The sequence below is a fragment of the Drosophila bipectinata genome, chromosome XL (genome assembly GCF_030179905.1).
Source record: "Drosophila bipectinata strain 14024-0381.07 chromosome XL, DbipHiC1v2, whole genome shotgun sequence".
Taxonomy (NCBI): domain Eukaryota; kingdom Metazoa; phylum Arthropoda; class Insecta; order Diptera; family Drosophilidae; genus Drosophila; species Drosophila bipectinata.
In genome coordinates, this window is record NC_091734.1 from 15,053,192 (window position 1) to 15,066,786 (window position 13,595).

A 13,595-nucleotide genomic window follows, 5' to 3' on the forward strand; every position below is an offset into this window, starting at 1 on the left:
TCTAATAAGATTAAATAGTAATAACATGGAAAATTTATAGAAAGTTATGTGAAAAAGTTATCTATTTTTGTATCATTTTTAAAACCCCTTTTAAATAAAGCAACATTTTTGAATAGCTCTTTACAATTTGAAGATGAAAGTGAATTGGTTTTGTAACTTAAATAGGGCTTCCTTTTACTTAATAAAATAAAATATTGTTTGCCTTTCAATTATTAAATACAGGAACTTGCGAAAAGCCGTGCCACAATACTACTAATATTCGTCAATGTCGCAATAAGCACCACATAATTAGAGTGTGTGTGATGGAACGGCAAATGTTATATAAGGCATATGTATGCATATAGGGGCGTATACGAGGTGTGCCAAAAAAATAGGTGATTTGGTATTGTCCTTGTACTTCAAAGTAAACACCCATAGGTACAGTACACCTATGCCAATGATTTTCTCAATTATCAAAGCGGTAATTCCTTGAGCTCTTTAATTGAGGCGAATTTTGATCCATTTAAAGGTAGATTCCAGCCATTTCGAGCTATAACGAATTATTTTTTTAGAAGCAGACAGACATGCTTGCATTGACTCAGAAATTGATCATGATTAATAATACATATTGGGACCTTATAGTGTCTGAGATGTGTTTGCAAAGTCACAGAATATGGTGGTCGTGGACAGTCCCAGCGAATATCTGTACCTCATCTTTGGTTTCTTTGAACTCCTTCGTTTTTATGTGAACTCTACATGCCTTATTGATTGGGCTTGTCTAGGCTGTAGTATTGGAGTCTATTTAACGATTTTGTGATTTTCCGACCATGCCAGCGGACATTTTTTTTATTTTTAATAATTATACTCTTGCAACGCAGTGAAGGAGACATCTTTGACCATACAAAGTATATATATTATTGATCAGAATCACCTCCCTTGATATGAGCATATTGCGTTGATATGAGCATATCCGTCTGTCCGTCTGTCTGTTTCTACGCGAACGAGTCTCTCAAATTAAAAGCTATCGACTTCTTTCCTTAACTGATTGATCGGCAGGGCCATAACATTGGTGTTTTAAGAGTTAGAAAGTTGGGATTTTCTTTGGATTCCTTTTTGTAAAAACATACCTATACATAACAAATTTTTAAAGGATCGGCCGACTAAACCTTATAGCTCCAATATAAATGAACGATCGGATATGGTATTTGGTAAAAATACTAACTTTGTAATATTTGAAGTTAGAACGTTAGGATTTTTTTTAATTTTGTATTTTTATAAATTAGTCTTATTATGATATTCTCATACAAAAATAAGAAGGATATCATCATATCAATAGGATGACAGTCCCTTATATTTTTAGTTTAGAGTGTGAAAAAAAATATATTAGGTAATAACAAAGTAACCAATTCAAACAATTTCTGATTCAAACAATCATCGTAACAAAGTTATACAAACAAATATTAAACATCAGCAAAATGAACAAAAGTCGTCCATATTTAACTACACTCTCCAATGAGCCACGGCCAGGACACTTTCGCATGTAAGTTATGAAGTGATCGAATTAATCTTTTAATGTGATATCAAATTCTTATAATTTTTTCTTTTAAGGACTTATTCAAAGTTCGAAGGGGAGTGCAAGTCACTTTCTAAGGTGCAAAAAAGTTTAGGTGATATCAATGTAAAACGAAACAATGAAGACAACATAATTTTACTGACGCACAAAGTTTCACCAGCCACTGTTGTGGTAAAAAACATTCAAGCCAATAGACACACTGACACTATAATAAATATAAGGGATCATTATTTCATGTGCCACGCAATCATTTTAAAACTTTACTCAAAACAAATGTTTAAAAATTTGGGAAAAAATATGTTGAATATTTCCACACGTCAATTGTCTCCAAATGGCTTTAGTAATGTTTATCAATGGATGATTTCGGAAATGGGAAAAATACCCATGCTTAATATGCCCGAAGTTCTCAGAGCTGCATCATATTTGGAGATAACTGAGCTTCTTGAGCATGCCTGGAACGTTCTAAATAGTCATATCTATACTAATTTTTCAGCATTTAATATAATGTTTAAAGTGCGTCACGCCTATGAACTGGATGAGATAAACGAAATGATGGCTAGCCGCATATCCAAAGCAACTTTGGTAATACTATCCAGTCGTGAGTTTCTTTGCCTTAATGAAAATCAGGTGTGCCATTTGCTAGCATCCAGCTCTTTGGCAGTAAACTCGGAAATGGAGGTAAGTTAATAAGAAGGAAAAGGAAGTAACAAAAAAGTATACCATTTTATTTTTAGAAATCTTTTTATTTATTTATATATATAGTTTATATTACTTTATATCCTTGCAGAGGGTATTCTAATTCTGGTCAAAAGTCCAACGCAGTATATGAGACTTCTCCGACCCCATATTCTTGATCAGGACCAACTCCTGAGTTGATCGTGTCCGTCTCTCTGTCTGTCTGTCCATTTGTCTATAACTCATTGATCGGAAATGCCAAAACTTTGGTATTTCTAAAGTTAGAGAGATTATCTTTTCTATGGGTTGTACTTCAAGTCAACTGATCAAGCCTAACAAATTACCGGGATAGGGATCGGCCAACTAAATCTTCGTATTCGTATGAGTATCGGCCAACTTTATCCGATTTTTGCTATATATATCCGATCTTTACTGCAAGGGTATATCAACTTCGGAAACGCACGAAGTTAGCTTTCCTTTCTTGTTTTTCTTTGACGTAAAAAAACCTTCTATTTTGTGTCGTTTCAGTTATTATACAGTGCTTTTATGTGGCTTAATCATTTGTGGCCATGTCGCAGATCCAGCACAGCTAAAATCCTACAAAATATTCGATTTGCTTTTATGTCGCCAACAATGTTGAACAAGTTTAAAAAATTGGAATGCCACAATACAGGCACCTTTAGCCAAATTTTTAATGAATTTACTAATCTACCAAAACTAACACAACTTATTCAGGATGCATTATTTTGTAGCACCTTAGTAATAACCACAAACAACGAACCAACTTACATTAAAGAAAATTTAGAATACACTCAAATCAAGTCGCTAGCTCCACGTCGTTGGATGTTCGATACTCGATGTGAACATCACCTATCAATGAGACAACAATGCCCCAACATGCAATACATATCGTTTGAACAATTTAAAAATTATTTATATATATTAGAGAAGTCTGAAAGAGATTTTGACCAGTTCATGGAATGTGGAGATGATAATGAAGATTCCAAGAAACAAGAAGATTGTCAAATTGAAACTAGCTTGGGCAAAATAACGATACATTCTATGTTGAATGTCAAGCATTTATCACAGTACATAAAACTTTTGACTGGAAACATAAATTTGAATTAAGCAATCACATAATATATACTTGATAATTGCATTTTTAAAATAATATAATAAAGAATCTGTAAATACAGTCGCATACCAATCTCAAGTTTGGGCTTTTTACTGCTGTAATCAAGGGGACCATCCACAGGCTAATTTGTTTTGTCGTGAATTTGTCCTACACAAATGATTATGTTTTTAGGTTACCTTAAATCCTAGTTTTTTATGTAGAACCGGAAGTGAACGAAAGGCGGATATCCGACTATATCCCATAGCTGTTATATAACTAATATTATATATCGGAACTAACCAAACTTTCGTGTTTTTTGAGATAAAAGGTTGACACTTTCAACAGATGCGCCAATTAATCCTAACTACCAAATTTTATAAGGATCGGTCGAAATGCTATTTGGAAAAAATACCGGTATTTTTGAAGAGAAAAATTTGTGGCCTTTTTTAAATTACTTATTCTAAAAAATTGGTTTTTTTAATAAAATTCTGATAACGACAATTAACCTATCATAGTTGCAAAGGTATATCAACCTCGGCTCCGCCCGAAGTAACCTTTTCTTTCTTGTTTCTTTGGTGTTTTTTTTGTTAGAGGGTTGGTATTTTCTGTGGATTTAGTTAAAAGCCTTGAAGTACTTATTGTAACTTTTAAAATAAATATTTTGTTTTTTTCAAAAATAATAGCCAATTGGAACTTAGATTAGTATTAGAAACTAATAGAACCATAATTTTCGTAAGACACCAGAATTTTAAACATTTCTTAGATTAGATATTATATATGTCGGGTCAGCAGCCGCTTAATAACATAGTTTATAATTTGTTTATTATGGTTAAGAATGGACATTTCGCCTTAGTTGGTCACAAGCCGACTCTTTCTCGGCCGCTCGACTTCAATGGGTCTATTTTAAGAGAGCTTTAGCTCGGCAATGTCTATGTGGGGCTTTAGCTCCGCAATGTCTATGTCTCGGTTCATAACATTAAGTCCCTGCATGCACCATAAGCTGGTCTATCTATGTTGATCATCCAGCTTCATCTGCATGCAGAGTAAATAAATTATAGCGTGCAATTATTAAATTCACACCTTGTATTTTGGAGCAGATTAACGTCATTGAAAACCCTCAAAGACCATACAGTATAATTAATAGAATACTTTGGTTAGTACAATAGTAAGAAATGGAGATCTAATAAGATTAAATAGTAATAACATGGAAAATATATAGAAAGTTATGTGAAAAAGTTATCTATTTTTGTATCATTTTTAAAACACCTTTTAAATAAAGCAACATTTTTGAATAGCTCTTTACAATTTGAAGATGAAAGTGAATTGATTTTGTAACTTAAATAGGGCTTCCTTTTACTTAATAAAATAAAATATTGTTTGCCTTTTAATTATTAAATACAGGAACTTGCGAAAAGCCGTGCCACAATACTACTAATATTCGTCAATGTCGCAATAAACACCACATAATTAGAGTGTGTGTGATGGAACGGCAAATGTTATATAAGACATATGTATGCATATAGGGGCGTATACAAAAATAGGTGATTTGGTTTGTCCTTGTACTTCAAAGTAAACACCCATAGGTACAGTACACCTATGCCAATGATTTTCTCAATTATCAAAGCGGTAATTCCTTGAGCTCTTTAATTGAGGCGAATTTTGATCCATTTAAAGGTAGATTCCAGCCATTTCGAGCTATAACGAATTATTTTTTTAGAAGCAGACAGACATGCTTGCATTGACTCAGAAATTGATCATGATTAATAATACATATTGGGACCTTATAGTGTCTGAGATGTGTTTGCAAAGTCACAGAATATGGTGGTCGTGGACAGTCCCAGCGAATATCTGTACCTCATCTTTGGTTTCTTTGAACTCCTTCGTTTTTATGTGAACTCTACATGCCTTATTGCTTGGGCTTGTCTAGGCTGTAGTATTGGAGTCTATTTAACGATTTTGTGATTTTCCGACCATGCCAACGTACATTTTTTTTATTATACCCTTGCAGAGGGTATTATAATTTTGTCCAAAAGTGTGCAACGCAGTGAAGGAGACATCTCCGACCCTATAAAGTATATATATTCTTGATCAGGATCACCTCCTGAGTTGATATGAGCATGTCCGTCTGTCCGTCTGTCCGTCTGTCCGTCTGTCTGTCCGTCTGTCTGTCTGTTTCTACGCGAACTAGTCTCTCAGTTTTAAAGCTATCGTCTTGAAACTTTGCACACACCCTTCTTTCCTTTGCACGCAGTATATAAGTCGGAACGGCCCGGATCGGCCGACTATATCCTATAGCTGCCATATAACTGATTGATCGGAAATGGTATAACTTTGGTGTTTTTAGAGTTAGAGAGTTCAAATTTGACATGAGAGCTATTTTTGGCAAAACATTACGTCATGCCGAATTTCATAAGGATCGGCCGACTATATCCTATAGCTGCCATATAACTGAACGATCGGAAATGACCCAACTTTCGTGTTTTTGAAGATAGAAAGCTGGAATTTAATACAGATTCTATTTTTGGTCAATTGATCCAACCTACCACATTTCATTAGGATCGGCCGACTATATCCCATAGCTGCCATATAACTGAACGATCGGAAATGGTATTTGGTAGAAATATCAACTTTCGTATTTTTGAAGATAGAAGTTTGGGACTTTTTTTAGATTTTGTATTGTAATAAATTGGATTATATATTCATATTCCCATAAGGATCGGCCAACTATATCCGTTGTTTGCGATATATATCCGGTTTTAACTGCAAGGGTATATAAACTTCGGCTCCGCCCGAAGTTAGCTTTCCTTTCTTGTTTTTAATAATTATACTCTTGCAACGCAGTGAAGGAGACATCTTTGACCATACAAAGTATATATATTATTGATCAGAATCACCTCCATTGATATGAGCATATTGCGTTGATATGAGCATATCCGTCTGTCCGTCTGTCTGTTTCTACGCGAACGAGTCTCTCAAATTAAAAGCTATCGACTTCTTTCCTTAACTGATTGATCGGCAGGGCCATAACATTGGTGTTTTAAGAGTTAGAAAGTTGGGATTTTCTTTGGATTCCTTTTTGCAAAAATATACCTATACATAACAAATTTTAAAAGGATCGGCCGACTAAACCTTATAGCTCCAATATAAATGAACGATCGGAAATGGTATTTGGTATTTGGTAAAAATACCAACTTTGTAATATTTGAAGTTAGAACGTTAGGATTTTTTTATAATTTTGTATTTTTATAAATTAGTCTTATTATGATATTCTCATACAAAATATAATAAAAATAAGAAGGATGTCATCATATCAATAGGATAACAGTCCCTTATATTTTTAGTTTAGTGTGTGTAAAAATATATTAGGTAATAACAAAGTAACCAATTCAAACAATTTCTGATTCAAACAATCATCGTAACAAAGTTATACAAACATATATTAAACATCAGCAAAATGAACAAAAGTCGTCCATATTTAACTACACTCTCCAATGAGCCACGGCCAGGACACTTTCGCATGTAAGTTATGAAGTGATCGAATTAATCTTTTAATGTGATATCAAATTCTTATAATTGTTTTCTTTTAAGGACTTATTCAAAGTTCGAAAAGGAGTGCAAGTCACTTTCTAAGGTGCAAAAAAATTTAGGTGATATCAATGAAAAACGAAACAATGAAGACAACATCATTTTACTGACGCACAAAGTTTCACCAGCCACTGTTGTGGTAAAAAACATTCAAGCCAATAGACACACTGACACTATAATAAATATAAGGGATCATTATTTCATGTGCCACGCAATCATTTTAAAACTTTACTCAAAACAAATGTTTAAAAATTTGGGAAAAAATATGTTGAATATTTCCACACGTCAATTGTCTCCAAATGGCTTTAGTAATGTTTATCAATGGATGATTTCGGAAATGGGAAAAATACCCATGCTTAATATGCCCGAAGTTCTCAGAGCTGCATCATATTTGGAGATAACTGAGCTTCTTGAGCATGCCTGGAACGTTCTAAATAGTCATATCTATACTAATTTTTCAGCATTTAATATAATGTTTAAAGTGCGTCACGCCTATGAACTGGATGAGATAAACGAAATGATGGCTAGCCGCATATCCAAAGCAACTTTGGTAATACTATCCAGTCGTGAGTTTCTTTGCCTTAATGAAAATCAGGTGTGCCATTTGCTAGCATCCAGCTCTTTGGCAGTAAACTCGGAAATGGAGGTAAGTTAATAAGAAGGAAAAGGAAGTAACAAAAAAGTATACCATTTTATTTTTAGAAATCTTTTTATTTATTTATATATATAGTTTATATTACTTTATATCCTTGCAGAGGGTATTCTAATTCTGGTCAAAAGTCCAACGCAGTATATGAGACTTCTCCGACCCCATATTCTTGATCAGGACCAACTCCTGAGTTGATCGTGTCCGTCTCTCTGTCTGTCTGTCCATTTGTCTATAACTCATTGATCGGAAATGCCAAAACTTTGGTATTTCTAAAGTTAGAGAGATTATCTTTTCTATGGGTTGTACTTCAAGTCAACTGATCAAGCCTAACAAATTACCGGGATAGGGATCGGCCAACTAAATCTTCGTATTCGTATGAGTATCGGCCAACTTTATCCGATTTTTGCTATATATATCCGATCTTTACTGCAAGGGTATATCAACTTCGGAAACGCACGAAGTTAGCTTTCCTTTCTTGTTTTTCTTTGACGTAAAAAAACCTTCTATTTTGTGTCGTTTCAGTTATTATACAGTGCTTTTATGTGGCTTAATCATTTGTGGCCATGTCGCAGATCCAGCACAGCTAAAATCCTACAAAATATTCGATTTGCTTTTATGTCGCCAACAATGTTGAACAAGTTTAAAAAATTGGAATGCCACAATACAGGCACCTTTAGCCAAATTTTTGATGAATTTACTAATCTACCAAAACTAACACAACTTATTCAGGATGCATTATTTTGTAGCACCTTAGTAATAACCACAAACAACGAACCAACTTACATTAAAGAAAATTTAGAATACACTCAAATCAAGTCGCTAGCTCCACGTCGTTGGATGTTCGATACTCGATGTGAACATCACCTATCAATGAGACAACAATGCCCCAACATGCAATACATATCGTTTGAACAATTTAAAAATTATTTATATATATTAGAGAAGTCTGAAAGAGATTTTGACCAGTTCATGGAATGTGGAGATGATAATGAAGATTCCAAGAAACAAGAAGATTGTCAAATTGAAACTAGCTTGGGCAAAATAACGATACATTCTATGTTGAATGTCAAGCATTTATCACAGTACATAAAACTTTTGACTGGAAACATAAATTTGAATTAAGCAATCACATAATATATACTTGATAATTGCATTTTTAAAATAATATAATAAAGAATCTGTAAATACAGTCGCATACCAATCTCAAGTTTGGGCTTTTTACTGCTGTAATCAAGGGGACCATCCACAGGCTAATTTGTTTTGTCGTGAATTTGTCCTACACAAATGATTATGTTTTTAGGTTACCTTAAATCCTAGTTTTTTATGTAGAACCGGAAGTGAACGAAAGGCGGATATCCGACTATATCCCATAGCTGTTATATAACTAATATTATATATCGGAACTAACCAAACTTTCGTGTTTATTTAGATAAAAGGTTGACACTTTCAACAGATGCGCCAATTAATCCTAACTACCAAATTTTATAAGGATCGGTCGAAATGCTATTTGGAAAAAATACCGGTATTTTTGAAGAGAAAAATTTGTGGCCTTTTTTAAATTACTTATTCTAAAAAATTGGTTTTTTAATAAAATTCTGATAACGACAATTAACCTATCATAGTTGCAAAGGTATATCAACCTCGGCTCCGCCCGAAGTAACCTTTTCTTTCTTGTTTCTTTGGTGTTTTTTTTGTTAGAGGGTTGGTATTTTTTGTGGATTTAGTTAAAAGCCTTGAAGTACTTATTGTAACTTTTAAAATAAATATTTTGTTTTTTTCAAAAATAATAGCCAATTGAAACTTAGATTAGAAACTTAGATTAGTATTAGAAACTAATAGAACCATAATTTTCGTAAGACACCAGAATTTTAAACATTTCTTAGATTAGATATTATATATGTCGGGTCAGCAGCCGCTTAATAACATAGTTTATAATTTGTTTATTATGGTTAAGAATGGACATTTCGCCTTAGTTGGTCACAAGCCGACTCTTTCTCGGCCGCTCGACTTCAATGGGTCTATTTTAAGAGAGCTTTAGCTCGGCAATGTCTATGTGGGGCTTTAGCTCCGCAATGTCTATGTCTCGGTTCATAACATTAAGTCCCTGCATGCACCATAAGCTGGTCTATCTATGTTGATCATCCAGCTTCATCTGCATGCAGAGTAAATAAATTATAGCGTGCAATTATTAAATTCACACCTTGTATTTTGGAGCAGATTAACGTCATTGAAAACCCTCAAAGACCATACAGTATAATTAATAGAATACTTTGGTTAGTACAATAGTAAGAAATGGAGATCTAATAAGATTAAATAGTAATAACATGGAAAATATATAGAAAGTTATGTGAAAAAGTTATCTATTTTTGTATCATTTTTAAAACACCTTTTAAATAAAGCAACATTTTTGAATAGCTCTTTACAATTTGAAGATGAAAGTGAATTGATTTTGTAACTTAAATAGGGCTTCCTTTTACTTAATAAAATAAAATATTGTTTGCCTTTTAATTATTAAATACAGGAACTTGCGAAAAGCCGTGCCACAATACTACTAATATTCGTCAATGTCGCAATAAACACCACATAATTAGAGTGTGTGTGATGGAACGGCAAATGTTATATAAGACATATGTATGCATATAGGGGCGTATACAAAAATAGGTGATTTGGTTTGTCCTTGTACTTCAAAGTAAACACCCATAGGTACAGTACACCTATGCCAATGATTTTCTCAATTATCAAAGCGGTAATTCCTTGAGCTCTTTAATTGAGGCGAATTTTGATCCATTTAAAGGTAGATTCCAGCCATTTCGAGCTATAACGAATTATTTTTTTAGAAGCAGACAGACATGCTTGCATTGACTCAGAAATTGATCATGATTAATAATACATATTGGGACCTTATAGTGTCTGAGATGTGTTTGCAAAGTCACAGAATATGGTGGTCGTGGACAGTCCCAGCGAATATCTGTACCTCATCTTTGGTTTCTTTGAACTCCTTCGTTTTTATGTGAACTCTACATGCCTTATTGCTTGGGCTTGTCTAGGCTGTAGTATTGGAGTCTATTTAACGATTTTGTGATTTTCCGACCATGCCAACGTACATTTTTTTTATTTTTAATAATTATACTCTTGCAACGCAGTGAAGGAGACATCTTTGACCATACAAAGTATATATATTATTGATCAGAATCACCTCCATTGATATGAGCATATTGCGTTGATATGAGCATATCCGTCTGTCCGTCTGTCTGTTTCTACGCGAACGAGTCTCTCAAATTAAAAGCTATCGACTTCTTTCCTTAACTGATTGATCGGCAGGGCCATAACATTGGTGTTTTAAGAGTTAGAAAGTTGGGATTTTCTTTGGATTCCTTTTTGCAAAAATATACCTATACATAACAAATTTTAAAAGGATCGGCCGACTAAACCTTATAGCTCCAATATAAATGAACGATCGGAAATGGTATTTGGTATTTGGTAAAAATACCAACTTTGTAATATTTGAAGTTAGAACGTTAGGATTTTTTTATAATTTTGTATTTTTATAAATTAGTCTTATTATGATATTCTCATACAAAATATAATAAAAATAAGAAGGATGTCATCATATCAATAGGATAACAGTCCCTTATATTTTTAGTTTAGTGTGTGTAAAAATATATTAGGTAATAACAAAGTAACCAATTCAAACAATTTCTGATTCAAACAATCATCGTAACAAAGTTATACAAACATATATTAAACATCAGCAAAATGAACAAAAGTCGTCCATATTTAACTACACTCTCCAATGAGCCACGGCCAGGACACTTTCGCATGTAAGTTATGAAGTAATCGAATTAATCTTTTAATGTGATATCAAATTCTTATAATTGTTTTCTTTTAAGGACTTATTCAAAGTTCGAAAAGGAGTGCAAGTCACTTTCTAAGGTGCAAAAAAATTTAGGTGATATCAATGAAAAACGAAACAATGAAGACAACATCATTTTACTGACGCACAAAGTTTCACCAGCCACTGTTGTGGTAAAAAACATTCAAGCCAATAGACACACTGACACTATAATAAATATAAGGGATCATTATTTCATGTGCCACGCAATCATTTTAAAACTTTACTCAAAACAAATGTTTAAAAATTTGGGAAAAAATATGTTGAATATTTCCACACGTCAATTGTCTCCAAATGGCTTTAGTAATGTTTATCAATGGATGATTTCGGAAATGGGAAAAATACCCATGCTTAATATGCCCGAAGTTCTCAGAGCTGCATCATATTTGGAGATAACTGAGCTTCTTGAGCATGCCTGGAACGTTCTAAATAGTCATATCTATACTAATTTTTCAGCATTTAATATAATGTTTAAAGTGCGTCACGCCTATGAACTGGATGAGATAAACGAATTGATGGCTAGCCGCATATCCAAAGCAACTTTGGTAATACTATCCAGTCGTGAGTTTCTTTGCCTTAATGAAAATCAGGTGTGCCATTTGCTAGCATCCAGCTCTTTGGCAGTAAACTCGGAAATGGAGGTAAGTTAATAAGAAGGAAAAGGAAGTAACAAAAAATTATACCATTTTATTTTTAGAAATCTTTTTATTTATTTATATATATAGTTTATATTACTTTATATCCTTGCAGAGGGTATTCTAATTCTGGTCAAAAGTCCAACGCAGTATATGAGACTTCTCCGACCCCATATTCTTGATCAGGACCAACTCCTGAGTTGATCGTGTCCGTCTCTCTGTCTGTCTGTCCATTTGTCTATAACTCATTGATCGGAAATGCCAAAACTTTGGTATTTCTAAAGTTAGAGAGATTATCTTTTCTATGGGTTGTACTTCAAGTCAACTGATCAAGCCTAACAAATTACGATAGGGATCGGCCAACTAAATCTTCGTATTCGTATGAGTATCGGCCAACTTTATCCGATTTTTGCTATATATATCCGATCTTTACTGCAAGGGTATATCAACTTCGGAAACGCACGAAGTTAGCTTTCCTTTCTTGTTTTTCTTTGACGTAAAAAAACCTTCTATTTTGTGTCGTTTCAGTTATTATACAGTGCTTTTATGTGGCTTAATCATTTGTGGCCATGTCGCAGATCCAGCACAGCTAAAATCCTACAAAATATTCGATTTGCTTTTATGTCGCCAACAATGTTGAACAAGTTTAAAAAATTGGAATGCCACAATACAGGCACCTTTAGCAAAATTTTTAATGAATTTGGTAATCTACCAAAACTAACACAACTTATTCAGGATGCATTATTTTGTAGCACCTTAGTAATAACCACAAACAACGAACCAACTTACATTAAAGAAAATTTAGAATACACTCAAATCAAGTCGCTAGCTCCACGTCGTTGGATGTTCGATACTCGATGTGAACATCACCTATCAATGAGACAACAATGCCCCAACATGCAATACATATCGTTTGAACAATTTAAAAATTATTTATATATATTAGAGAAGTCTGAAAGAGATTTTGACCAGTTCATGGAATGTGGAGATGATAATGAAGATTCCAAGAAACAAGAAGATTGTCAAATTGAAACTAGCTTGGGCAAAATAACGATACATTCTATGTTGAATGTCAAGCATTTATCACAGTACATAAAACTTTTGACTGGGAACATAAATTTGAATTAAGCAATCACATAATATATACTTGATAATTGCATGTTTAAAATAATATAATAAAGAATCTGTAAATACAGTCGCATACCAATCTCAAGTTTGGGCTTTTTACTGCTGTAATCAAGGGGACCATCCACGCTAATTTGTTTTGTCGTGAATTTGTCCTACACAAATGATTATGTTTTTAGGTTACCTTAAATCCTAGTTTTTTATGTAGAACCGGAAGTGAACGAAAGACGGATATCCGACTACATCCCATAGCTGTTATATAACTAATATTATATATCGGAACTAACCAAACTTTCGTGTTTTTTGAGATAAAAGGTTGACACTTTCAACAGATGCGCCAATTAATCCTAACTACCAAATTTTATAAG

At 33.4% G+C, this 13,595-nt stretch overlaps 3 long non-coding RNA genes across 4 annotated transcripts; all 3 read left to right on the forward strand.

Annotated features, from left to right (window-relative positions):
• Nucleotides 1–1,380: 1,380 nt before the first annotated feature.
• LOC122321034 (uncharacterized) lies at nucleotides 1,381–3,410 on the forward strand. Of its 2 annotated transcripts, XR_011443391.1 has the most exons (4): nucleotides 1,381–1,519; nucleotides 1,588–1,630; nucleotides 2,046–2,230; nucleotides 2,756–3,409. It is a non-coding gene; the product is annotated as an uncharacterized lncRNA (long non-coding RNA). The 2 variants fall into 2 exon arrangements; XR_011443390.1 differs by having other exon boundaries at nucleotides 1,385–1,519; nucleotides 1,588–2,230; nucleotides 2,756–3,410.
• Nucleotides 3,411–6,706: 3,296 nt separating this feature from the next.
• Nucleotides 6,707–8,750, forward strand: LOC122321035 (uncharacterized). The gene is made up of 3 exons (XR_011443410.1): nucleotides 6,707–6,860; nucleotides 6,930–7,572; nucleotides 8,098–8,750. It is a non-coding gene; the product is annotated as an uncharacterized lncRNA (long non-coding RNA).
• Nucleotides 8,751–11,242: 2,492 nt separating this feature from the next.
• Nucleotides 11,243–13,315, forward strand: LOC122321053 (uncharacterized). The gene is made up of 3 exons (XR_011443403.1): nucleotides 11,243–11,396; nucleotides 11,466–12,108; nucleotides 12,631–13,315. It is a non-coding gene; the product is annotated as an uncharacterized lncRNA (long non-coding RNA).
• The last annotated feature ends 280 nt before the right edge of the window (nucleotides 13,316–13,595 follow it).